The 27966-nt window shown below is 39.1% G+C and overlaps 1 long non-coding RNA gene across 1 annotated transcript; it reads right to left on the reverse strand.

Annotated features, from left to right (window-relative positions):
- Nucleotides 1–26140, reverse strand: LOC117070335. Its single transcript, XR_004431880.1, has 4 exons — nucleotides 26038–26140; nucleotides 9704–9843; nucleotides 7185–7269; nucleotides 1–180 (listed from the first exon to the last, which is right to left on the reverse strand). It is a non-coding gene; the product is annotated as an uncharacterized LOC117070335 (long non-coding RNA).
- Nucleotides 26141–27966: the final 1826 nt, after the last annotated feature.

The following is a 27966-nucleotide window of genomic DNA, read 5'->3' on the forward strand; positions in this document are numbered from 1 at the left end:
CAAAAAGTATTAAGGCAGGAAGAAGGTTCACAAAGTAATATAAAATATATCTTATGATTTATATAAAATTCTTAATAAAAGTAACTTCTTTGCTCCAAGCTGCACACTGGCTTTGCCTTTGACTCAGGTGGCATTTATTTGCATGACGACTGATTCTATCAAGTAGGCACTGCTTCAGCCCTACTCAGGAAGAACAAAACATCTCTAGAACACAGCAGCATTCCTGATTCCCACTTGAGAAGCCCTAACAAAATGGCATATAACTTAACAGCAGCAGATCAGTGTTAAAAAGTCTTGAGTTAAGGGGAAAAAGTAAAATTGGAACATTTCCAGAATCTCACAAAAAACAATAAACTGATGTTCTAAGTGCTCAACATGAACAAATTAGAACCTTAAATAAAGGTCACTCTTAATGCCTATCCAAGCATAGATTCAGCACCAAGTACAATGTCATTTTACTGGTTTACCTTTTTCATTCTTGAAAGTAGGAGCTACAAAACAAACAAACAAACAAAAAAACACTAAAATGTCTTTAAGAGAACCTTCTACTTATGATCTAACTTACATAATCAAAACACTCTATTGAGGGTGAAAATTGAGTATTATAAGAAAATAATCACCTGTTTTGTGAGAACTTCCATATATAATGCTCCTCCACCCAATACATACCTTAAAAAGAAAAAAGGAAACATACAAAATTATCTCAAGAATTATTCCTGCTTAAACAAGTTCTACTGCCATTACTAAGAAAGTATGCACACAGTAAAGATCAGAAGAGAACATGCAAGCATGAACATACTTGTTAGGGATATAGGACTACGGCTAATTTAAAAATTCTCATGTTTTCACTCTCACGTAATTGCTCTGAAATTCTAGTCAATTGTTTGAAATGGCTTAGAACAGAATACTTTGAAATTTTGATGATGTCAAAAACTAAGAACTTGGCCCTAAATATTCCAAAGAATAGGGGCAGAAGAACCCATTTCCTTAAATGGCATTTGAGTATTCTTTACAACAGAAACTTTCTCTCCCATCCTGTGATGGCCAAGAGTTTTTCCTCTGACAATGGCACTGACCTTACCCTATCCAAAATATGAACATCTGCATGGTTTCATGGTTCAAATTGTTTTTATGCATTCTGTTGGGAGAATCAAATGGTTCAGACCATGCAGTTCCTCTCTGGGACTCCTCAAGTCCTTTCTAGGTCTGAAGACTGTTCTCTGAACCAAAGATAACTTCTAGGGATGTACCAAATCTCCCATCAGAAAATTATTTAGATCAAGATGTTTTAACCTTTTAACTCTTTCTCAAACAAAACAATTTCAATTCTCCTTTAATGTTATTTTAAATTTCAAAATACACAGATAGCATGCCTAAAATAAAATCAAGGGAATGATAGTTTTAGAACAAAAACTGTGGTAATTTTGAAAACATAAAAGCTAAGACCACTGATTAGGTCTATGTGGACACTAAGTCCACCACGAACTGTTCTATCCTCCGGGTCTCTGCCCACACCTTTCCCTTGCCTGAGATTCCTTCTGCTTCCTACCCTTCCAAATACTGTTATTTCCCCCCAGAAGACTTGCCAAGACCCTGTAGCCTGCACATCTTCCATTCCAGATAACCAAAGGCATCCTTGCATTGACTAACTCAAATTATTTTGCAGAGAAGGCATCTAAAAACTTCTACTGTAGACCATTCACCTTAATAATTGTTATCATGACATTATTCAATAACAAAATGAGGGAAAGAAGTCCTCTTTAACTCCATTACTCTGGAGAATCCAAGCAAGGGTCTTTCCCATTTGCTTTGCCCAAACCCTGGGAGCTTTCAAAGTGAAAGCTTAATGGAAGGGAAAGAAAATCTAAAAGAAAAACACTCCAAAAAATTTAACTCGAGCAAAGAACCACGGGATTAAAAATGTTTATTCTTTGTATATTTGATTTCTGAAACATAGAAATCTATCTCTCACTCCTTAAATCTGCCACTGGGCTAAGAGAGTATTGTATATAATGTGTGCTCATTGATTTAACAGAATTGGAACATCCAGACACTCACTGAGATTCTGGTTCCACAACTACTCAAAGTCTAGTCATTAGTTAATGAGTTAATACCACACTTGATCTTCAAATTTTGGAAATGTTGATGGTAGACGGGAACTTGTTTTGGGAAAAGGAAGCATATGGTAGACATTGTTACCCATTATCCAACCATCACCACCTTTCCTTTAAAGAACCCCACTCTTCCTTTAAAGTTGCAGAGTCTCAGAAAGTGGGAAGAAAGGAAGTTTTTGCATTTTCAGGTCAAAAGAAAGTACATTTGTACAACCACATAATACCTATGCAAATGTTTGTTAAAATCTACACACAAGACAGAAGTAGTTCTAGTACTTCCACAAAAACTAAGATAAGTAAACTTTTCCTTAATATACACTTTCAGCAGCATCAACACCTAAAAGTGGTTGACTCTACTACTGTATTAAATTATATTCATTTTGCCAATATGTGTTCCAAATTCTTACTGCTCTTTGTCTCCAAAGCGTTCCTGCTAAATATTGAGACAGTTCAAGAATACTAGGGAAAAAAATTTTAATAATCGAAGTAAGGGTCATCTAAGTATAATATGCCACATATACTGACACAGTAATATTTTCAAGTTTAAAAAAGTTCAGTTGTCAAAGTTGTACAGCAAACACTATGGTAAGCTTAGCCTCTTCAGGCATTTGATTTTTAATCACCGTAAAGAAAAGTCAGTCACAAAATGGCACATTTTGTGTGATTCTATTTGTATGAAATGTCCAGGATAGGCAAATCTACAGAGATGGAAATTAGATCACAAGTTGCCAGGATCAATGGTGAGGGATACGGGTATAGGGAGTGACTGCTAATGGGTACAGTGTTTCTTTTTGGGGAGACGAAAAGGTGTTTCTTTTTGGGGAGATGAAAAGGTTCTGAAATTAGGTAGTGCTAATGGCTGTATAGCTCTGAATATACTAAAAACCACTGAACTGTACACTTTGAAGGGTGAGGCTTATCATATGAAAACTGTATCACAATAGAGCTGTTCATTTAAAAAATGTTTGGCTATGTCAAGAAATAAAGAAATAGGATTAGGCCGGGCATGGTGGCTCAAGCCTGTAATCCCAGCACTTTGGGAGGCCAAGACAGGCGGATCACAAGGTCAGGAGATCGAGACCATCCTGGCTAACATGGTGAAACCCTGTCTCTACTAAAAAATACAAAAAAAAAAAAAACTAGCCGGGTGAGGTGGTGGGCGCCTGTGGTCCCAGCTACTCGGGAGGCTGAGGCAGGAGAATGGCGTAAACCCGGGAGGCGGAGCTTGCAGTGAGCTGAGATCCGGCCACTGCATTCCAGCCTGGGCGACAGAGTGAGATTCCATCTCAAAAAAAAAAAAAAAAAAAAAAGAAATAGGATTATAGCTCAAAGATACGGGATATAAAATAAATGGAACAAAACTGCTCAATAGTCTATCTAGAATCACACAATGCTTAAGTTTTACCCTGACTAAAATGGCAAGTTTTGTGTTTTATTGGCATTTCACATTATTTACTTCTTCCTAAGTCAGCCAATAATTCCTCCTCCTCACTTAATAGTTGACTATGAAGACCAAGCCATTTTGATTCTGCCTCCAATGAGCTTTCACATGTCATTCCTCCTTCCACTCCCAAGACTACCAAACCAATGTAGGTTCTCCTCACTTCACTCTAAGATGACAGCGTGGCCCTCAACTACTGTCACACTCTTCTAGGCTCTGTGAGCACAGTGTGTCTCATATTCTCTTCTGCTCTCACCAGATTTATTCTAAAACAGTTTCTTTACTGTTACTCCCCTGTTTCTCAACCAGTTACATAGCAAGATGAATATCCAGGGGTAATAGTTTAATTACCAGAAATAAAATCTGTCACCAATTCACAGAACTGTTTGAGTACAAGATATTTCAGCACTATTTCAGCACTATTTCCTACAACTCTTCTACATGAATCCTACCCTCCTTGTGTTATAGCTCAAACTGGTCTTGTATACTCTGAATCCCTCATTCTCTTTCCTAGATACCTGATTGTGTTTCCTTTACACCTACGTAAATAATTTTCCTTCAACCTCCACCAGCTGACCAAACCCCACTCACATTTCACTGCCCACCTGAGATCCCACCTACTTCATGAAGAGCAACCTTTGCAGCTTTAAACCTCAGAGAAATTAAGTCCATACTTAGCTTTTCTTTTTCTTCTCTTTTTTTTAGATGGAGTTTATCTTTGTCACCCAGGCTGGAGCACAGTGGCGTGATCTCGGCTCACTGCAACCTCTGCCTCCCGAGTTCAAGAGATTCTCCTGCCTCAGCCTCCCGAGAAGCTGGGATTACTGGTACCTGCCACTATATCTGGCTAAGTTTTTGTATTTTTGGTAGAGATGGGGTTTTGCCATCTTGGCCTGGCTGATCTCAAACTCCTGACTTCAAGTGATCTGCCCGCCTCGGCCTCCCAAAGTGTTGGGATTACAGGCATGAGCCACAACACCCAGCCAAAGTTTCTATTTCTTAAGTTGGGCATATGGACATATAATTTAACGATTAAGAAAAAAAAAGATACCTTCCTGTTTTTTTTTGTGTTTTGTTTTTTGTTGTAGGCCTGTGTGCTTCATTCGTTCCCCCATAAGGATTCGTAAAGAAGTAGCCATTAACAACTTCAATCAATATATACCGGATTCATACTTTAGGAAGACAATACAGTTGACAACCACAACAGTTTCTATGATAATAAAAGTGATAGAAAATACTACATTAGGGTCATTTCAAGAAAGTTCAATCATAAGATATATCCCCAAGCAAAAATATACACACAAAAAAGCTAAGTAAGAAGCTTTTAGAAAACTACTACCATCCTTGGAGTAAGTACAATAAAGTATTCTTTTATGTCTTTGTTTTTTTCATGAAAATGCTTCCTATAGCCATAGATTTTAAACCATTATATCTTATCTAGATTCCATATGAGATCATTAACATTTTTTTCTAGATTCCATTGTTATTCTTTGGTAACCTTTATTTTTAGTATCTCAAAAATACTTTATTAAATATAACATACATTCAGAAAAGTACATAAAATATACTTTAACGTATAGCTTAAGTTATTGTAAATTATTTGCCCAAATACCTACCAACCTGGTCCCGAAATATATTACAGCCGGTATCCAAGAAGCCCACAGTTGTACCTTTCAGTTCACACCTCCCTACCTCCCATCTCGATGGCTCTGTGAGCACAGTGTGTCTCATATTCTCTTCTGCTGTCACCAGATTTATTCTAAAACAGTTTCTTTACTTACCCTGTGTGTAACCACCTCTTTGTTCTTGATAGTTTTACTGCCCAAGTATGAATCCATAAGAGTGTTTTTCAGTTTTCTTTTCATTTTTGTCCCCCTAAGAAGCCTTTTTAGAAGTTTTCTTCCTAATTCTACCCCCATGCCCCATGGAATTTTAACACCACAGATATATTGTATATCTGTTTATGTTCTACGTCCCTTTGGAGGGCAGCAGACCATTATAATAGGTAAGATTTTCTTTCACTCTAAGGACCAGTTTTCACTCCACTGCAGGCAATATATCCTCCACTAAGAATGTATGCCCTAACCAACATTTTGCCTATTTTTGAACTCTATATAGAGGAAATTGTACAAATTAGGTTTTGGGGGTCTGGTCTCTTTTGTTTAATGTAGTGTTCAAGATTCACCCATCTTGTCCCACATAGCTGTAAGCCAGTCTATGAATACCATAATTCTCCATTTTATTGGCATGAACATTTGGGTTATTTTCTGTTTTGGGCTATTATAAACAATACTGTCTGAAGATTCCTGTGTCTCCTGATGCTTACGTACTCATTTCTTGTGGAGTATACATCCACGAGATTCCTGAACCATAGGGTATGAGTATCTTCCACTTTACCAAATTGTTTTCCAAACACTTGTACAAATATACACCTCCATTAGGAGGATATAGAGTCTCATAACAATTTCTTACCTTAAAAGATAAGTTGAGCAAAATGTCTCCTATCTCTCCTTTTTCTTTTGCGATCTGAAGATCACTGTGCAAAGCACTGTCAGGGTCAACCCTAAGAATTACAAAACAAAAATACAATTCAAATACAAAGAGATTTTTTATTTTTACTAACTCAAAAATGAACCAATCTGAAAGTTAAAATAGAGCACCTAGGGTAAGTTCCAGAAAGAGAAGATCTTAAGCTGCTGTATATCCCCAGGAAAAATAGAGGCCATTATAGCTTCGAGCTCCTTTAGAATAAATGTCCCAAAGAGATCATAATAGCCTAAATCTAATCTAATAAGGGGGTTCAGAGTTTGCAGTCATTCTAAAGGAAAACAGTCACATGTATATAATGTTCTCAAGAATTCAAAAAAAGTTTACTATGCTTTCCTAAACTTGTATTATAAGCCAAGGTGTTCAAGGAGAAAAATTTGCCATGGACGGAACTATCAAAAGCTAAATCACTAAAAAATTGATATTTTTCTACAACTGTCCTATATATACATGTCCAATATGAATCCCACCCCCAACACCCCCCTTTTTTTTAAGAGACAGGGTGTCTCACTCTGTTACCCAGGCTGGAATATAATGGTGCAATCACAGCTCATTGCAGCCTTGACTTCTCCAAGCTCAAAAGATCTTCCTGCCTCAGGCTCCCACCACCTCTAGTAGCTGGGACTACAGGTATACTCCACCTATATATTTTTAAAGTAATAACATAACTACCTCCACAATAAGAGTTGATTATGTTGCTTTCAAAACTGGGGGGAAAAATCACAAAAATGAACTTGGCAATCATTCTCTGTATAATGAAATGTATTACTCTTATTTACTTACCAGGCAATATTGTTCAAGCTTTTTGCCAGAAGATAAAAATCATGTAAATGTTCACTCTATCAGGAAGATGACAAAAAAATTCCGATGGACCTACAAAAACAATTTCTTTAAATCCAAAAAAACAAGCAAACTCATCCTATCTTGCGCCCTACATCTTTTGGAACTTGATTGCATTTGAGGTTCACAAAATAAGGCTAGTAAACATTTCCATTTCTGTCCAGTTTTAAGAAATGACATTTATAATCTGACAACAGAAAAGAACAAAAGAACCATAAGAGCAGGGATTTAGAGATCCTTACCTGTCCTATAACTCTGTGATCTATATATGTTCCTGAGTTCTTTCATAAGTCTATCTGAAGCTTGCACTGACCCAGACACTGCAGCCTGAAACACAAAAGCCACTGTTTACCAGGGTCTACTGAGCCAACTAATTTAAAGATTTAAGGTATTTCAACCTGCTCTAAAGATTACAGTAGCCAGGCAGGGGGCTCACACTTGTAATCCCAGCACTTTGGGAGGCTGAGGAGGGTGGATCACTTGAGGCCGGGAGTTTGAAACCAGCCTGGCCATCAGGATGAAACCCCATCTCCACTAAAAAAATACAAAAGTTGGCTGGGCCTGGTTGCATGCGCCTGTGTGCCTACATGCAACTCATTTCAGTTACTCGGGAAGCTAAGGCAAGAGAATCACTTGAACCCAGAAGGTGGAGGTAGTAGTGAGCTGAGATGGCACCACTGCACTCTGGCCTGGGCCACAGAGCAAGACTCCATCTCAAAAGAAAAAAAGAGAGAGAGAGAGAGAGAAATTACAATAAAAATGGATTACCACTCAACATTTTAAGAACTAAAAAAACAGTCCAATTAAATGAAGCATTATGAAGTCTCAAGAGATTATAAAACTAGACAAAAGTCTGGTTCATTTCCTATTTTTTATCATCTGAAAAACTCTAGCCAACATGTTCAGACCATCATGGACTCCACGATAGCACAGAATTCAGTATGAGTCTATTCCAAACCCCAGCGATTTTTGAAAATACTAGAAGACACTCAAGGTAACAAATTATTAACTAGAATAGACTTCCATTCATAAGACTAAAAGCAAGAATATTGCACAGATGGTCTAGTTCACCCATTAAGACACTGAGAACCATGTGTGCCTACATGCAACTCATTTCAGTTTTTCAGTGCAGGGACTTCTATAAAGATGAAAACACGTCAATATCTTATCCTAGCACTAAATAGAAATGGAACCACTTTTTGGTCATGTGAAGCTAAAGGTTTTAATGACTGCACTATACTATACTTTGAAGGAGAAAAAAAATCTAGTTTAAGAAGATATTACTTCTTAGTTATGTAATCATGAACTTATTTCATATCTATAAAATATGAGAAGCTTTTCCTATCTCTAAAATATAAAGAGCACCTATTTCACACAGTGGCTATGAAGACTAAATGAAAAGATCTATAACGTACTTAGCATAGTATCGGTCATGCAAACGTGTTCAATAATTTATACTTGTTTTGAAGATAACTCAAACTGGAATCGATCACAAAACACAGAAAGTACAGTAACATTAATTCAAATGCTATAGTTTTAGTTTTTCAAATAATCAAGATATGGGGGATTGACTAAATTTCTTTGCTCTATGAAAAAGTACCAATTAAAGTAATATATAAACAAGATTGAAGGAGGGAGAGTTATCTATCTGATTTCAACATTTGACATCTACTTGCCTAACAGTTCATTCCCTGTTTTGGAGAACCTGTGCCCAATACAAAGTAACTGGTCCTCAGCTTTCATGGAGTTAGTAAATAGCTCTAATACCAGGCAGGAAGCAGTAAGTGTTCAGACAATCATTTGATGTTTCCCTACTCTAAGTATTTTATGTATACACACAGATAATTCTCATTTATTTTTCATAGCAATCACCCAAAAGGTATGTACTGTCTAACCATATTTTAGAGTTGAGCAAAGTGAAACCATCCGAGGTGTGTCTGTCACCAAACTCAGTGTTCCTTTCCCATCCTGCCACTTTAAATAAAAGAGATGTTAAGTCAAAAGAGAAACATTACTTTTGGTTTCGTCAGAGCAGGATGGATCAAAGTCAGCTTCATGAAGGAGAAATAATTTGAGTTGTGTTTTGTAGGAGAGAATGAATTTGAATATACAGATGCCACAGAAGGAAGGTCAGCAGAGAAAACAGCATAGACAGCTGGAAAGGGGCATATACAGGGATCAGCAGGTGGTTCAGGATGTGAAGAGCAGATGAACAGGATAAAAAGTGGCTATTCATAGATGAGAAAGATAACCTTGGGCAGCAAAACATATGACTGTGGCTGGGCATGGTGGCTCATGTCTGTAATCCCAGCACTTGGGCAGGCCAAGGTAAGAGGACTGTTTGAACTCAGGTGTTTAAGACCAGCATGGTCAACATAGTGAGACCTCATTTCTACTAAAAATCAAAAAAATTAGCCTGGTGCGGTGCCACATGCCTATAGTCTGAGACACTTGGGAGGCTGAGGCAGGAGGACCACTGGAGGCAGGAGGACCACTGGAGGCAGGAGGACCACTGGAGGCAGGAGGACCACTGGAGCCTGGGAGATAAAGGCTACAGTGAACTATGATTGTGCCACCACACTCTAGCCCAGGCGACAGGGCAAGACCCTGTCTCAAAATCAATAAGCAAATGACTGTATCCACCACTAAAGCAGGAATGGAGGAGGAGAGCAGCTGAGATCAGCATGTTCATGAATTGCCTGGTGTTAACTATAATTACTTGACCAAAAAGTCCAGGCTCCAGATATTTATACACAATTACACATTTAAATGGTCTTGCCTTTCAGCCTTCCTAATTTTCTCTAATACTGCCCAATTTTCTTTTTCAATTCCTTCATCCTCCAACTTTTTCCCACTAATAGGCTCTTCTTTCATCTCATAATGATCTAAGTCTTCTATATCCTGCAAAAAGAAGAAAAATGTTAGCTTATTCAACCTATTTTTCTTCAGCAGTTTCTTATGCCAAAAGTTAAATTATTCTTGACTCAATGGGGGACAATAAACAGAATATATCTATCCTATGCGGAGAGAGAAAAAGCCCCACATTCCATTCAAGAGGCTCCCACCTTTTATACCCTATATTTTATTTAAAAGCTAGACTCTGGGTAAAGCAGATTTAAAAGCTTTACAAAGTCACAACTATAACAAAATAAACAATCATTTATTTATTTACTTCTTTATTCAATTTATTTTTTTTTTTTAAGATAGAGTCTCACTCTGTCACCCAGGCGGGAGCATAGTGGGGGCAATCTTTGCTCACTGCAAACTCTGCCTCCCAGGTTCAAGTGATTCTCATGCCCCAGTCTCCTGAGTAGCTGGGATTACAGATGTACACCACCAAGCCCAGCTAATTTCTTTGTACTTTTAGTAGAGACAGGGTTTCACCATGCTGGCCAGTCTAGTCTCAAACTTCTGTCCTCAGGTGATCCGCCCACCTCAGCCTCCCAAAGTGCTGGGATTACCAGCGCGAGACACCACACCCGGCCAAGCCATCTTTTAAATCTCCTCTTAAGAGGCACCTTTGAAACAGTTTAGCAGCAGGTGTCAAGAACCTTAACTGTCCATAGTTTGTTCCAGAAACTCAACTTCTAGAATTGTATTCCAAGAAACCAGTGTAAGATGTAAACACAAATTTAGGCATAAGGATACCTATTTCAACCTTGCAACCACAAAAAACACAAAATCTGCATGTGCAAAAATAGCAAAACAGTTAACTCCATTAACTATTAAGAGGCCACCGAAATACCAACACAGCATAATTTCTCCTGTATCAAAAAACTTTGAAATGAAAAATGGAATACACAAAGGAATAGAAAGAATTTCAATTATGCTGAAATAAGCACAGAAAAAGACCAGAAGAACTTATATTGAAAGGTTAATTTCAATTAATTTTAGTTGTTATCTCTGGAGACATTTGGTGCTTTCCCCTAATTTCCAAGTTTATGGTTTTATGTAGTAAGCATCTATTGACATTAATAACTAAAATATAAGTTAGAGAAAGAATTTTATCTCAGGTGCTCAGAAGGCTGAAATAGAAGAATCATTTGGGCCAAGGAGTTTGAGGCTGCAGTAAGTTATGATCATGCCACTGCACTCCAGCCTGGGTCACAGAGACCTTATCTCAAAAAATAATAATAATTTAAAGATAATTTGAATAATACATCCCAGAACAACATCTTTATTCACATCATTCTGCTGCCTCAATTCCCATACTATGTTCTTACATATATACAAATACATGCAGAATTGTTTAAATGCTAACTTTGTTCAATTACCTTATTTTTCTACTTCAATTGCCAAAATCTCTAAAGGAGTAGTTTATATTTATCTCCATTTTTTTTCCCAAGCTGGCTAATTCACTGATTTCTATATCAGATTACTGTCTACTTCCACTCAAATTCTGCCCATGACTCTGTACTTCACGGAGCTCCCTTCCTCCTGTGTGCACCTTTCAGCCCTGATCTTCCATCCTACACTTGTTTTCCTCACAATGCTCACAAATGCCTTTGGCCTGTATTTCCACCTGTACCTTCAACCTCAGTCATGTTCCCATCCACAAAATTTCTCCACCTAAATATTAATCAGCACATCCCAAACAGAATTCAACATATCTTTCTAAAACAATATTCTCAGCACAAGATTCCCTGATAAAGGCCTTCCTATCAACAATCACACCAAATAGAAACATGCCTGTCTTGAATTCAAGACTTTTAACCATCTGCCTTTTCTGGCCAGTCTTGCTTTCCATGACTTAACACATCAACCTTCCTTCTCAAAAGAAACGTATCCAATGAACCCAAACACACCAGGTCCAAGGTTGTTCTGGGCCTGTTTCCACGTTATTTTAGGAGCCTAGAATATCTGCTTTTCACCTGTCCTAATCTGACATCTCCAAAGTCCAGTCTCCTGCCTTTCTAGATTTCCCTCAAAGTTGCAGTCACGTGTTTATTATCTTGTGAAGAGAAAATGAAAGGGTTCGTGAACCTTGGTACAATGGCTGCCTGACGCACGGAAAAGGTTTAATGTTTTCATGCAGTTTATTCCACCTAAAATAAACTGCATAAAAACATTAAAACAAACTCTCATTCTAATTAGACAATTTTAAGAAGTATTTTACTCCCAGAATCATAAAACAAGCCTAAAGCCAGGCACAGTGGCACATGCCTGTAATCCCAGCACTTTGGGAGGCTGAGGTGGTGGATCACTTGAGGCCAGGAGTTCAAGACCAGCCTGGGCAACAGAGCGAGACTCAAACTCTACAAAATTTAAAAAATAAAAACTAAATTAGCTGGATGTGGGGCACCCACCTGTAGTCCCAGATACTCAGAAAGATCACTTGAGTTCAAGGTTACAGTGAGCCGTGCCCGTGCTACTGCACTCCAGCCTGGGTGACAGTGAAACCCTGTCTCAAAAAACAAGCAAGCAAAAACAATCCTACAACACTACTTCTTTAGTTCAGAAGCACTCTAAAGTATATTTTAGATTAATAATTTCCAAACCAAGAAAATGAAAGTCTAAATTATAAGACCCCAAACAGAAAAAGTCTTTTAAAACAATCAATACCATGGAATTCACATACCTTCTATTTGGTCAAAGAAGAGACATAGATCTTTGTTGTGAGGTTTGAATTTAAATGCAAAGCTTCAGAGCCTGAAAACCTCTAAAATTATACCCATGATTGACAGCTGGCCTAGGCTCAATGTCTTTGGAATGTGCTGTACTAAATTTGCTACTGTTGGAATGTATTCCCTCCAAAATTCAAGTGTTGCCAATGTGATGATATTAATAGGTAGGACTTTGAAGAGGTGATTAGGCCAAGAGGGCTCCTGCCTCCTTAATGGGATTAAGTCCCTTACGAATGAGGCTTCGCACATTGGACTAGCTTGCTCTCCTGCCCTTCTGCCTGCTACCACATGAGGATGCAACAAGACCCTGAGACACCAAATATTGATATTTTCATATTGGATTTCCCAGACTCCAGAACTGTCAGAAAATAAATGACTGTTCTTTATAAATTACTCACTCTCTGCTATTCTGTTACAACACTATAAAACAGACTAAGACAAATTTCTTTGACAATTTTTCAACAAGAGACAGTTTCACTACTTCTGGCGAGTAGTACCTAAAATATTCTCAAACTCTCCTTCTATGGAAACACAAAATTTTTTAAACTCAGTAGTTCCTCTTCCAAAAACTAACCAAATACAGCTTAAGTACTGATTAGTATTAAATATAATTTATATTGCTAAAAGTTAAGAGCTTTTGTTTTCCAGAAAATCAAATACAAGAATTTAGATAAAACAGTTTGCTCAAAGGCATATCATGAGTTAGAGGTAAAGACAAAATTTATAAATTACATTCCATTCCAAATACAATGTGCTTTCAATTATTCCACATTAGTAGTAGTTTATAAAGGAGATAAGAGAATTACTCAAATGTTCAAAAATGAAGATATTTATAATTTATTTTATTTTATTTGTTTTTAAGACAGTCTCTCTCTTGTCACCCAGACTAGAGTGTAGTGGCACGACCTTGGCTCACTGCAACCTCTGCCTCCCAGGTTCAAGTGATTCTCCTGCCTCAGTCTCCCGGGTAGCTGGGATTACAGGCGCTCACCACCATGCCTGGCTCATTTTTGTGCTTTTGGTAGAGACAGAGTTTCACCACGTTGGCCAGGCTGGTCTCGAACTCCTGACCTCAGGTGATCCACCCGCCTTGGCCTCCCAAAGTGCTAGGATTACAGGTGTGAGCCACCTCGCCCAGCCGAAATGTTATTCTTATATAAAATACCTACTTCAGCCATCTCTTCTTCTTCCTTTTCTTTTGAAGTCACTTCTTCTGTTGTCCCATTCTGAAATAGAGAAAGAATCTAGCAGGGCTACACAGAACAAGTATGCACATTAGAAGACTGGTGTCACAGCTTTAGGGACAAACTCTCAACCATCTGTCACTGCAGTCCCACTACCAGAGAGCTTATTAAAATTAAAATGTTCATTTTGAAATCCAACACTGATTTGACAAAGAACAGTTCTCAGCTTTTAAAAGTGAAACAATTTTGAACAATTCAACTTAATGGATGCCTTAGGAATAAAGAAAAGCAATCAGTCAAATACAAAGCAAAACTGAAAAAAAAATTAAAACAATCTAATTTAAAATAAGGAAACATTTTACTTATATGGCTATGTGCATAAAATCAAAGGCTTATTTTGTTAAAATAAATCTCCCAAACTATCAATTCCTTAAAATAGCTACCTTTTTAACTTTGAAAAGCCTGAATCACCACATAAATTCAATTGTCTTACATTTTAATAGGTCAGATGTGTTACTTATAATAGACACTTCCCAAAACTAAGAATTATGACATGATTACCACCTCACTATAAAGCAATTTTCTTTCAAGAAACATGTAATTTACTATCAAGTATCTCTCTAAAAGACACAATTTACCAATTAACACAAATTACAATTATCAAGTTCAGAAATGAATCTAATGAATTTTTAGGAAGTGCCTTCATACCCAGTTTGGTCAAAGTTCAAAAGACAAGCTTCCTGGCCAGGACACAGCATATAAATGCATCTTTAACCAGGCCAGTTCAGGTTAGAACCCAGAATATGTAAAAGATCAAGAAACCAGGATCCAGAAATCAAGACCAACAAAGGTCTCAGGAGTATCTAAGCATCTGTTATTAGATACTCTGCTGGAATAATTCTCAAGAAAAACAAACCCCTGATCGCAGAGGGTATGAGAACTCCCCTGGATTAGCCAGCTGGAGAATGTCATGTAGACAAACATTTCCATGCAGAATTAACTTATATTTCCTTTAAATCTGCATCTCTTTAGACATTCTTTGTCTTCTAAAAACTAAATGGAAAAAAGAAGCAGGCAGCAGCTTCCAAAATGTAATTCGTCCCTTCTTCATTTCCCTACATTGTTACATTTCAAATCCAATTATTCTGGGTATCTAAAGAATATACACCCAGCCTCAAAGTCGCAAAGAGTTTGGTTACATAAGTGGTCGAAAGAGCATTTTTGAAATGCTAATTTTAAAGCCTACCCAAAGAATCTGTTTTGCAAAAGTTCTCTGAGGTGATTCTCAAATATATCTGGTTCTGTCACCACTAGTCCAGTTACTATCCTTCATTTTACACATGAGAAAGCTGAGAGCCTACCCCCTCAAAAATGGGAAGTAATTTAATCAAAACAAAAAGTGAGTTAGGGCTGTGAAATCTAAAGATTAATTTCATTTCAAGATGTGGTCTGGTCCTCTTTCCAAAACCCCACTGAAATGACATAATTTTATAAAAGACAGTAAGTCTGCTGCAGCAGCAGAAAAATAACAAATATAAAAAGAATATCCTTAGTGAACCAAAACTATAAGGACATGCTGGAAGATACAAAGCAGATGGAATCAGACTGCTGGGCTCGAGAAAGCCACAAACCCAATCCAAATAATGGAGGGACCACTTTTGTTTGAAGAACCATTCTTCACAACACTTGTCCCAACTATAGTTGGTAAGGATCACTCAGCTAATAGGAAGCCTATCTTGATGGTCTCTTACTATGACTGTCAAAACCAGAGAGAAAAGACAGAATGTTTCCAATATAACTCAATGCAGCAGCAAAATCTTGTAACAGACTCTGCCTCTTCCTGCTAGCTCAGGAGCTGGAAAGCTCACCGGCCAGCACCTCTCCATCCTCATGCCACAGGAAGAGCACAGGTCTGCAAACCAGGAGGGGGAGGCCACAGCAGAAAAGAGGGACAATTCTGAAGACACTCATAATAACTGATACTGATCAAAGGTATACCTCATCTATAAATGAACAGATAACCATGTATCATCAGAGAGTTGAAGAAAATTAGCAACCTGAAAGGAAGGTGCCAAGTCAAAGAAGCACAAATGAACTGAAGCACTGCTAATGAAGGAAATAAACAGAATTTTAAAACCTAATTGGAATTTTTAGCAGTAACTGAAAAGATACTGTATGCACAAAATACAAAACAGATTACCATGCAAAAGACAATTCTAGGAGGTAAAAATAAGACCCCCCCAAAAACAAAACAAAACAAAACAAAACAAAAAACTTGTAGAAGGGCCAGAGCACAATGGACTTGACTCAGCAAAGCATTTACAGTGGCTCAGTCTGTAATCCCGGTACTTTGAGAGGCTGAGGCAAGCAGATCACGAGGTCAGGAAACAGAGACCATCCTGGCTAAAACATGGTGAAACCCTGTCTCTACTAAAAATACAAAAAATTAGCCAGGCGTGATGGCACACGCCTGTAGTCCCAGCTATTCAGGAGGCTGAGGCAGGAGAATCACTTGAACCCAGGAGGCGGAGGTTACAGTGAGTCGAGATCGTGTCACTACTCCCCACCCTGGGTGACAGAGTGAGACTGTCTCAAAAACAAAAACAAAAACCACCAAATTGTGATGTTCCCTTAGAAGAGAGAAAAAAAGGAGATTGAAGGAAAAAACAGCAGAGATGTAAGTAACAGAATAGTTAAGGGACATAGAAGATATAGAAATCTAACATTCATCCAGAGAATGGAAGAGAATAAAAAGAAAGAAAGAAGACAGATACTGCTGAGCTAAAGAAAGACATTAGAATATTAAGTGGCTCTGAATGCCTGAGGGAATACTGAAGGCTGGACACAGTGGCTCATGCCTGTAACACCAACACTTTGGGAGGCCAAGGCAGGAGGATCACTTGAGCCCAGGAGTTCAAGACCAGACTGGGCAACATGGTAAAAATTCATCTCCACAGAAAAAATTTTAAAATTAGCTGTACATGGTGATGCGCACCTGTAGTCCCAACTACTCAGGAGGCTGAGGTGGGAGGACTGCTTGTGCCCAGGAGGTAGAGGATGCAGCAAGCCATGATGACACCACTGCACTCCACACTCCAGCCTGGGCAACAGAGCAAGACTCTGTCTCAACAAAACAAAACAAAACAAAACAAAACAAAACAAAAACGACAAAAAAGGAATACTAAAAAGTAAAACTCCCACACTTTACAGTTACAGGGAAAATCATCCTAACTACCAGAAAGAACTAATAATCAGACAGATATCAGACTTTTCATCTGTAATAATAAATATCAGAACATAAAGGTGTAAAGACCTGGAAAGAAACTCAATTATGACCTCAGAATTCTATATCTAGCTCCATCCATACAGGAAGCCTATCTGTGTATGTTTGCCTCCGGATTCTCCACACTGATATGGATGGAGTACTTTGTAAACAGAGTCAGATATTTGTTGAACAAATGATAACAGCAAGTTCATGGAACACTCTCCATACACACCCACACAAACACTTTCTAGGAAAAAAAAAAAAAGCCCAGGATATTATTCAGGGATATACCTGAGGGGCAGAGAGCAGGAGACATAATACAAGAAGTAGCAATAAGCAAAGACAACAGTAACACCAATAGTGAAGTGTAAATGATTGTTGATAATCTAGGTGAAAGGTCACAGGCCATACTCACTGACCATACTGATGCACTAAAAATAACTCAAAAGCCACCAGAAAATGCCCTTTTTTTTGGATACGGAGTCTCACTCTGTTGCCCAGGCTGGAGTGCAGTGGCACCATCTCGGCTCACTGCAACCTCCGCCTCCCAGGCTCATGCCATTCTTCAGTCTCCCAAGTAGCTGGGACTACAGGCACCCACCATCATGCCCGGCTAATTTTTTTCTATTGTTAGTAGAGACGGGGTTTCACCATGTTAGCCAGGACAGTCTCGATCTCCTGACCTCATGATCCGCCCGCCTCGGCCTCCTGAAGTGTTGGGATTACAGGTGTGAGCCACCATGTCCGGTGAAAATACTTTTTAAAAAGTTTTCTTTTCTTAGATAACTCTTGGGTAAAAGAAGAAATTGATCTTCATGTGTCAGTCATCCAACCCCTAAGTATGTGCCCCAGAGAAATGCTGGCACAGAGGTACCATGAAATCCAGACAAGAATGATCATAGCAGCATTCGCTGTTCCTAATAACACTGGAAACAACCCACATGTCTGTATCTAGTCGGGGGATAAATGGTATGGTGTATTCAAACAATGGAGTAAATACAGCAAATCAAAAGAATGTAGCTACGCACAATAGGAACAAATTTCACATACAATATTGAGCACAACAAAGATCTGAAAAAATATATAGTATGATTTTCGAATCAAACAAAAGGCAACACTACACTCTATGTTCAAGGATGCATACGTGAGTGATAACACTAGAGAAACATAAGGCAAGATGAGCGTACAGAGGCACTGTGATCGGGAAACAGCCTGCAGAAGGTTTCTGTAGTGCAAGCAATGTGCCTTCTCTTCACCTGGGTGCTTGCTAGGTGTTAGTTCCCAAATACTCACTCTAACTATATGTTACACTAAGCTTACGTTTCACATAATTTCAATACATGTCATACCTCAAAATAAAAGGTTTTAATAGTAAGAGCAATGTGAACACAGGATGCAATAGAATGACTTAGAAAATACAAAGTATTTAGAAAATAGATTTTAAAACTTGTGCAATAAAGTCAAACAGCACCCAAAGAAAATGTATACCCTTACGTGTTTGTTTAAAAAGCAATTTGGGGGGGGGCGGAGCAAGATGGCCGAATAGGAACAGCTCCAGTCTCCAACTCCCAGCGCGAGTGACACAGAAGACCGGTGATTTCTGCATTTTCAACTGACGTACTGGGGTCATCTCTCTAGGGAGTGCCGGACAATCGGTGCTGGTCAGCTGCTGCAGCCTGACCAGCGTGAGCTGAAGCTGGGCGAGGCATCGCCTCACCTGGAAGCGCAAGGGGGAAGGAAATCCGTTTTCCTAGCCAGGGGAACTGAGACACACAACACCTGGAAAATCGGGTAACTCCCACCCCAATACTGCGCTTTAAGGAAACAGGCACACCAGGAGAATATATCCCACACCTGGCCGGGAGGGTCCCACGCCCACGGAGCCTCCCTCACTGCTAACACAGCAGTCTGCGGCGATCGATCCGCAAGGCAGCAGCGAGGCTGGGGGAGGGGTGCCCGCCATTGCTGAGGCTTAAGTAGGTAAACAAAGCCGCTGGGAAGCTCGAACTGGGTGGAACTCACAGCAGCTCAAGGAAGCCTGCCTGTCTCTGTAGACTCTACCTCTGCGGACAGCGCACAGCTGCAGTCCAATAGGGGAAGCAGCGGGGGTCGGTGCAGACGCGAACGACTCTGTCTGACAGCTTTGGGGAGAGCCGTGGATCTCCTAACATGGAGGTTGAGATCTGAGAACGGACAGACTGCCTGCTCAGGTGGGTCCCTGACCCCTGAGTAGCCTAGCTGGGAGACATCCCCCACTAGGGGCAGTCTGACACCACACACCTCACAGGGTGGAGTCACCCCTGAGAGGAAACTTCCAAAGGAAGAATCAGACAGGTACACTCGCTGTTCAGCAATATTCTATCTTTGTCAACCTCTGCTGCTGATACCCAGGCAAACGGTCTGGAGTGGACCTCAAGCAATCTCCAACAGACCAACAGACAGTCCTTCTGACTGTCAGACGGAAAACTATTAAACAAGAAGGACACCTATACCAAAACCCCATCAGTACGTCACCATCATCAAAGACCAGAGACAGATAAAACCACAAAGATGGGGAAGAAGCAGGGCAGAAAAGCTGGAAATTCAAAAAATAAGAGCGCATCTCCCCCTGCAAAGGAGCGCAGCCCATCGCCAGCAACGGATCAAAGCTGGTCAGAGAATGACTTTGACGAGATGAGAGAAGAAGGCTTCAGTCCATCAAACCTCTCAGAGCTAAAGGAGGAATTACGTACCCAGCGCAAAGAAACTAAAAATCTTGAAAAAAGAGTGGAAGAATTGACAGCTAGACTAATTAATGCAGAGAAGATCATAAACGAAATGACAGAGATGAAAACCATGACACGAGAAATACGTGACAAATGCACAAGCTTCAGTAACCAACTCGATCAACTGGAAGAAAGAGTATCAGCGATTGAGGATCAAATGAATGAAATGAAGCGAGAAGAGAAACCAAAAGAAAAAAGAAGAAAAAGAAATGAACAAAGCCTGCAAGAAGTATGGGATTATGTAAAAAGACCAAATCTGCGTCTGATGGGGGTGCCTGAAAGTGAGGGGGAAAATGGAACCAAGTTGGAAAACACTCTTCAGGATATCATCCAGGAGAACTTCCCCAACCTAGTAGGGCAGGCCAACATTCAAATTCAGGAAATACAGAGAACACCACAAAGATACTCCTCCAGAAGAGCAACTCCAAGACACATAATTGCCAGATTCACCAAAGTTGAAATGAAGGAAAAAATCTTAAGGGCAGCCAGAGAGAAAGGTCGGGTTACCCACAAAGGGAAGCCCATCAGACTAACAGCAGATCTCTCGGCAGAAACTCTACAAGCCAGAAGAGAGTGGGGGCCAATATTCAACGTTCTTAAAGAAAAGAATTTTCAACCCAGAATTTCATATCCAGCCAAACTAAGTTTCATCAGTGAAGGAGAAATAAAATCCTTTACAGATAAGCAAATGCTTAGAGATTTTGTCACCACCAGGCCTGCCTTACAAGAGACCCTGAAGGAAGCCCTAAACATGGAAAGGAACAACCGGTACCAGCCATTGCAAAAACATGCCAAAATGTAAAGACCATCGAGGCTAGGAAGAAACTGCATCAACTAACGAGCAAAATAACCAGTTAATATCATAATGACAGGATCAAGTTTACACATAACAATATTAACCTTAAATGTAAATGGACTACATGCTCCAATTAAAAGAAACAGACTGGCAAACTGGATAAAGAGTCAAGACCCATCAGTCTGCTGTATTCAGGAGACCCATCTCACATGCAGAGACATACATAGGCTCAAAATAAAGGGATGGAGGAAGATCTACCAAGCAAATGGAGAACAAAAAAAAAGCAGGGGTTGCAATCCTAGTCTCTGATAAAACAGACTTTAAACCATCAAAGATCAAAAGAGACAAAGAAGGCCATTACATAATGGTAAAGGGATCAATTCAACAGGAAGAGCTAACTCTCCTAAATATATATGCACCCAATACAGGAGCACCCAGATTCATAAAGCAAGTCCTTAGAGACCTTCAAAGAGACTTAGACTCCCATACAATAATAATGGGAGACTTCAACACTCCACTGTCAACATTAGACAGATCAACGAGACAGAAAGTTAACAAGGATATCCAGGAATTGAACTCATCTCTGCACCAAGCGGACCTAATAGACATCTATAGAACTCTCCACCCCAAATCAACAGAATATACATTCTTCTCAGCACCACATCGCACTTATTCCAAAATTGACCACATAGTTGGAAGTAAAGCACTCCTCAGCAAATGTACACAAGAACAGAAATTATAACAAACTGTCTCTCAGACCACAGTGCAATCAAACTAGAACTCAGGACTCAGAAACTCAATCAAAACTGCTCAACTACATGGAAACTGAACAACCTGCTCCTGAATGACTACTGGGTACATAACAAAATGAAGGCAGAAATAAAGATGTTCTTTGAAACCAATGAGAACAAAGATACAACATACCAGAATCTCTGGGACACATTTAAAGCAGTGTGTAGAGGGAAATTTATAGCACTAAATGCCCACAAGAGAAAGCAGGAAAGATCTAAAATTGACACTCTAACATCACAATTAAAAGAACTGGAGAAGCAAGAGCAAACACATTCAAAAGCTAGCAGAAGGCAAGAAATAACGAAGATCAGAGCAGAACTGAAGGAGATAGAGACACAAAAAACCCTCCAAAAAAATCAATGAATCCAGGAGTTGGTTTTTTGAAAAGGTCAACAAAATTGACAGACCACTAGCAAGACTAATAAAGAAGAAAAGAGAGAAGAATCAAATAGACGCAATAAAAACTGATAAAGGGGATATCACCACCGACCCCACAGAAATACAAACAACCATCAGAGAATACTATAATGCCTCTACGCAAATCAACTAGAAAATCTAGAAGAAATGAATAATTTCTGGATACTTACACTCTCCCAAGACTAAACCAGGAAGAAGTTGAATCCCTGAATAGACCAATAGCAGGCTCTGAAATTGAGGCAACAATTAATAGCCTACCCACCAAAAAAAGTCCAGGACCAGATGGATTCACAGCTGAATTCTACCAGAGGTACAAGGAGGAGCTGGTACCATTCCTTCTGAAACTATTCCAATCAATAGAAAAAGAGGGAATCCTCCCTAACTCATTTTATGAGGCCAACATCATCCTGATACCAAAGCCTGGCAGAGACACAACAAAAAAAGAGAATTTTAGACCAATATCCCTGATGAACATCGATGCAAAAATTCTCAATAAAATACTGGCAAACCAGATTCAGCAGCACATCAAAAAGCTTATACACCATGATCAAGTGGGCTTCATCCCTGGGATGCAAGGCTGGTTCAACATTCGCAAATCAATAAACGTAATCCAGCATATAAACAGCACCAAAGACAAGAACCACATGATTATCTCAATAGATGCAGAAAAGGCTTTTGACAAAATTCAACAGCTCCTCATGCTAAAAACGCTCAATAAATTCGGTATTGATGGAACGTACCTCAAAATAGTAAGAGCTATTTATGACAAACCCACAGCCAATATCATACTGAATGGGCAAAAACTGGAAAAATTCCCTTTGAAAACTGGCACAAGACAGGGATGCCCTCTCTCACCACTCCTATACAACATAGTGTTGGAAGTTCTGGCTAGGGCAATCAGGCAAGAGAAAGAAATCAAGGGTATTCAGTTAGGAAAAAAAGAAGTCAAATTGTCCCTGTTTGCAGATGACATGATTGTATATTTAGAAAACCCCATTGTCTCAGCCCAACATCTCCTTAAGCTGATAAGCAACTTCAGCAAAGTCTCAGGATACAAAATTAATGTGCAAAAATCACAAGCATTCTTATACACCAGTAACAGACAAACAGAGAGCCAAATCAGGAATGAACTTCCATTCACAATTGCTTCAAAGAGAATAAAATACCTAGGAATCCAACTTACAAGGGATGTAAAGGAACTCTTCAAGGAGAACTACAAACCACTGCTCAGTGAAATCAAAGAGGACACAAACAAATGGAAGAACATACCATGCTCATGGATAGGAAGAATCAATATCGTGAAAATGGCCATACTGCCCAAGGTTATTTATAGATTCAATGCCATCTCCATCAAGCTACCAATGAGTTTCTTCACAGAATTGGAAAAAACTGCTTTAAAGTTCATATGGAACCAAAAAAGAGCCTGCATTGCCAAGACAATCCTAAGTCAAAAGAACAAAGCTGGAGGCATCACGCTACCTGACTTCAAACTATACTACAAGGCTACAGTAACCAAAACAGCATGGTACTGGTACCAAAACAGAGATATAGACCAATGGAACAGAACAGAGTCCTCAGAAATAATATCACACATCTACAGCCATCTGATCTTTGACAAACCTGAGAGAAACAAGAAATGGGGAAAGGATTCCCTATTCAATAAATGGTGCTGGGAAAATTGGCTAGCCATAAGTAGAAAGCTGAAACTGGATCCTTTCCTTACTCCTTACACGAAAATTAATTCAAGATGGATTAGTGACTTAAATGTTAGACCTAATACCATAAAAACCCTAGAAGAAAACCTAGGTAGTACCATTCAGGACATAGGCATGGGCAAGGACTTCATGTCTAAAACACCAAAAGCAATGGCAGCAAAAGCAAAAATTGACAAATGGGATCTAATTAAACTAAAGAGCTTTTGCACAGCTAAAGAAACTACCATCAGAGTGAACAGGCAACCTACAGAATGGGAGAAAATTTTTGCAATGTACTCACCTGACAAAGGGCTAATATCCAGAACCTACAAAGAACTAAAACAAATATACAAGAAAAAAGCAAACAACCCCATCCAAAAGTGGGCAAAGGATATGAACAGACATTTCTCAAAAGAAGACATCCATACAGCCAACAGATACATGAAAAAATGCTCATCATCACTCGCCATCAGAGAAATGCAAATCAAAACCACAATGAGATACCATCTCACACCAGTTAGAATGGCAATCATTAAGAAGTCAGGAAACAACAGGTGTTGGAGAGGATGTGGAGAAATAGGAACAGTTTTACACTGTTGGTGGGATTGTAAACTAGTTCATCCATTATGGAAAACAGTATGGCAATTCCTCAAGGATCTAGAACTAGATGTACCATATGACCCAGCCATCCCACTACTGGGTATATACCCAAAGGATTATAAATTACTCTACTACAAAGACACATGCACACGTATGTTTATTGCGGCACTATTCACAATAGCAAAGACTTGGAATCAACCCAAATGTCCATCTGTGACAGACTGGATTAAGAAAATGTGGCACATATACACCATGGAATACTATGCAGCCATAAAAAAGGATGAGTTTGCGTCCTTTGTAGGGACATGGATGCAGCTGGAAACCATCATTCTTAGCAAACTATCACAAGAACAGAAAACCAAACACCGCATGTTCTCACTCATAGGTGGGAACTGAACAATGAGATCACTTGGACTCGGGAAGGGGAACATCACACACTGGGGCCTATCATGGGGAGGGGGGAGGAGGGAGGGATTGCACTGGGGAGTATACATGATATAAACGTTATGCACATGTACCCTAGAACTTAAAGTATAATAATAAATAAAATAAAATAAAATAAAAAGCAATTTAAATTACATTGATCTACTAAATTAGAAAAAGCAAAATAAACAAAAAGGGGAATTAATTAAGACACAAGGAAAACGTGAAAAAAAAACCCACTAGATTTAAAAAATAAAACTACAGGAGGATTCTTTCAAAAGACTAAGATAATAAAACAGTCAAGCTTCTGATAAGTAATCAAGATAAAACTTTGAAGAGAAAATGGCATATAGCCACATGTGAATATGATGCAAAAAGTGAAAACTTTACACATCTTTACAATACCATACAAGTATGGATGAATTGCTCATTTCTTTTAAGAATCTACAGTTACGAAAACTAACTGAAGAAGTGGAAAATCTGGAGACCAATATACAGAAGAAGGAAAAAGACAAAGACTTGGCCTCCAAATTGGATGTTTATTTAAACCAGGGATTGTCAGCCTCAGCAATATTGATATCTTGGGCCAGACAATTCTTTGTGGAGGGTTCCCCTGGCATGTTGTGGGACATTTATTAACATCCTCTCTACCCACAGAATGCCAATAAGACCTCCTGACCATGACCAGCTGTGACCACAAAAATGTCTCCAGATATTCCCAAACGTCCCATGGGAGGGCAAAATATTCCTGCAGTTGAAAATTATTGTATAAACTAGATCTACATCCTTGGTCTTAGAAGAAAGATGTAAATCTTCCCAAGATAGCCCTGCATATCCTTGATACTGAAATGAAATAAGAGCCTTAAAGGAAACAAACAAAACTTTAATCTTATTTAATACAGAAGTAAAAAATAGAATATTACTATAGCCGTTCTAACAGTGTTTATTATAGGATTGCAAGGATGATTCAAAATTAGGAAAATTTCATCAGGTAATTCACAAATTATATTTCTCCATAGAATTGTAGGCACAATCATGAAAAACAAGGTAGCTCTATAAGCATTAAGTCCAAGTGATATTCAATGACAAACACAAGTTGCAGATGTCATACAGAAAAAAACTGAAAACTGAACACATATTTCCACCATCTACTCTTTGTCCTGAGTCTCCACTAGAAATACAGTGAAGAATAAACATTATATAAACACACAATTACAAAAAAAAGGAATGGGGTTACCAACAGAAGATAATTCACTTACATTAGACAATGACAGTAAATGGAAAATGGTTAATTAATGAAGCAAAGCAAACAAAGGTGGAGGTCGGGGGATACCAATTACAAGGCGGCTAATCTGTCCCACAGCAACCTGGAAAGATTTTAGACTCAGACACCAGGTACCCCTGAGAGTGGGACTGATAGGCAAGACTGAAAACAAACATTAACCAGAAGCCTATATAGAGAACAGATTTTCCAGGCCCTGAAACACACTGCTCTCCCCCATCTCCTTAAGCAGAACCCAAGCAAACATATCTACCTCAGGCAAGAAAATGTAGATTTCATCTCCAGAGGAATGGAGTAGTTCCAGCCATCATTTATGATTGCACAGGGAGATAAGATAGAGGGATAGAGGATAACAATCAGGAATCAGCATATATTCCCCCTAAAAGCTATCGCTTGCCAAGTATTGGCCATGAAGAACTCCCAATCAATTATTATCTTTTATTTTTATCTATTTTTATTTTATTTTATTTTATTTTATTTTATTTTATTTTAGAGACAGGGTCTTGTTCTTTCACCCACACTGGAATGCAGGAATGCAGTGGGATGATCACAGCTCACTGCAGCCTCAACCTCCCAGGCTCAAGTGATCCTCCTGGCGCAGCCTCCCAAGTAGCTGGGACTACAGGTGGGTGTCACCACATCTGGCTAGATTTTTTTTTTTTTTTTTTGTAAATATGGGGTCTCACTATGTTGCCCAAACTGGTCGTGAGCTCCTGGGCTCAAGTGATCCTCCCACCTCAGTCTCCCAAAGCACTGAGATTGTAGGTGTGAGCCACCACACCCAGCCTCCCAGTCCTTTAGTACCTCTCCCAAATATGAATGAACAAAAAAGTGAATCTCAAAAAAGAACACAGGCTGGGCGCGGTAGCGCACGCCTATAATCCCAACACTTTGGGAGGCCGAGGTGGATGGATCACTTGAGGTTGGGAGTTTGAGACGAGCCTGACCAACATGGAGAAACTCCTTCTCTACTAAAAATACAAAAATTACCCAAGTGTAGTGGCACATGCCTGTAATCCCAGCTACTTGGGAGGCTAAGGCAGGAGAATCGCTTCAACCCAGGAGGCGAAGGTTGCAGTGAGCCAAGATCACGCCATTGCACTCCATCCTGGCAACAAGAATGAAACTCCATCTCAAAAAAAAGACTGCAAATGATAAGCAACACAGAATACATATTTAAAGAAAGGCTTTAAAAAGAAAAATAAGACCAAAATAAACTAAGAAAAAAATTTATTAAAGAACAAAGAGATGCAAGGGAGAAGACAAAAGAGTATCAGAATCACTTCATAAAGACACTTGTGAATGTATTACATGAATTACATGTATTACAAAATAGAATATGAATAAGGAATAATCAGAGAAGAAAAAGTTCTTAGAACTCAGGGCTCATCTTGGGAGTTGGTCCCCAATGAGCCACACCTCCTGTCACCATGTCCGTGGACAGGCCCATCCCACAGTGAATCTGGGTTGGCCCCAAGACTCACTTTAACCTAGAGAATTTGGTAGAAATGACACTGGACCTGCTCCAGGTCTAAGCCTTAAGAACACCTGGCAGCTCCACTTCTGTGCTTCTGGAAGCCAAAAATAACAATTGGCTATCCTCTTGGAGAAAGACAAGCCACATGAAGAGGCCCGAGAGGATGAGATGCTATGCAGAGAGGAAGGCCACATGAAGAAACACCAAGACAGCAGACCTGTGGGTGAAGAAGCCATCTCAGACACTCCACTGCAGCTGAGCATCCAGACGACCAGTCCCTGACACCGTCTAACCGCACAGTGAGAGATGCCAAATGAGACCAGCAGAAAAATTGTCCAGCTATCCCCAGTTAACCCACATGGTACTGACAGATAGACAAATGTGCAGTTTTATGCCACTAAGTGTTGGGAAAATTGGTTAAGCAACGATTAATAACCAAAACAAAACTTAAAGTTATAGTTGTGCAAAGAAAATTTCCTGAAAGTTCAAAGATAAGAAAAATATTCCAGAACTTAAAATGTAAAAAAAAAATTAGAAATAACATGAGATACAAGACTCAAGACAAGAGGACTAAAATCCAATTAATGGACACTTCAAAATGAACAAATAAAGTGGAAAGGAGAAAGTTAACAAAAATATGACAAGATTCAAGAATCCAACTTTGAAAGAGCCTATCCAAGCACAGACATAGATTTTTTTAAACTG

This window comes from Trachypithecus francoisi, unplaced genomic scaffold (assembly GCF_009764315.1).
Source record: "Trachypithecus francoisi isolate TF-2019V2 unplaced genomic scaffold, Tfra_2.0 Lachesis_group3, whole genome shotgun sequence".
In the NCBI taxonomy this organism is placed as follows: Eukaryota; Metazoa; Chordata; class Mammalia; order Primates; family Cercopithecidae; genus Trachypithecus; species Trachypithecus francoisi.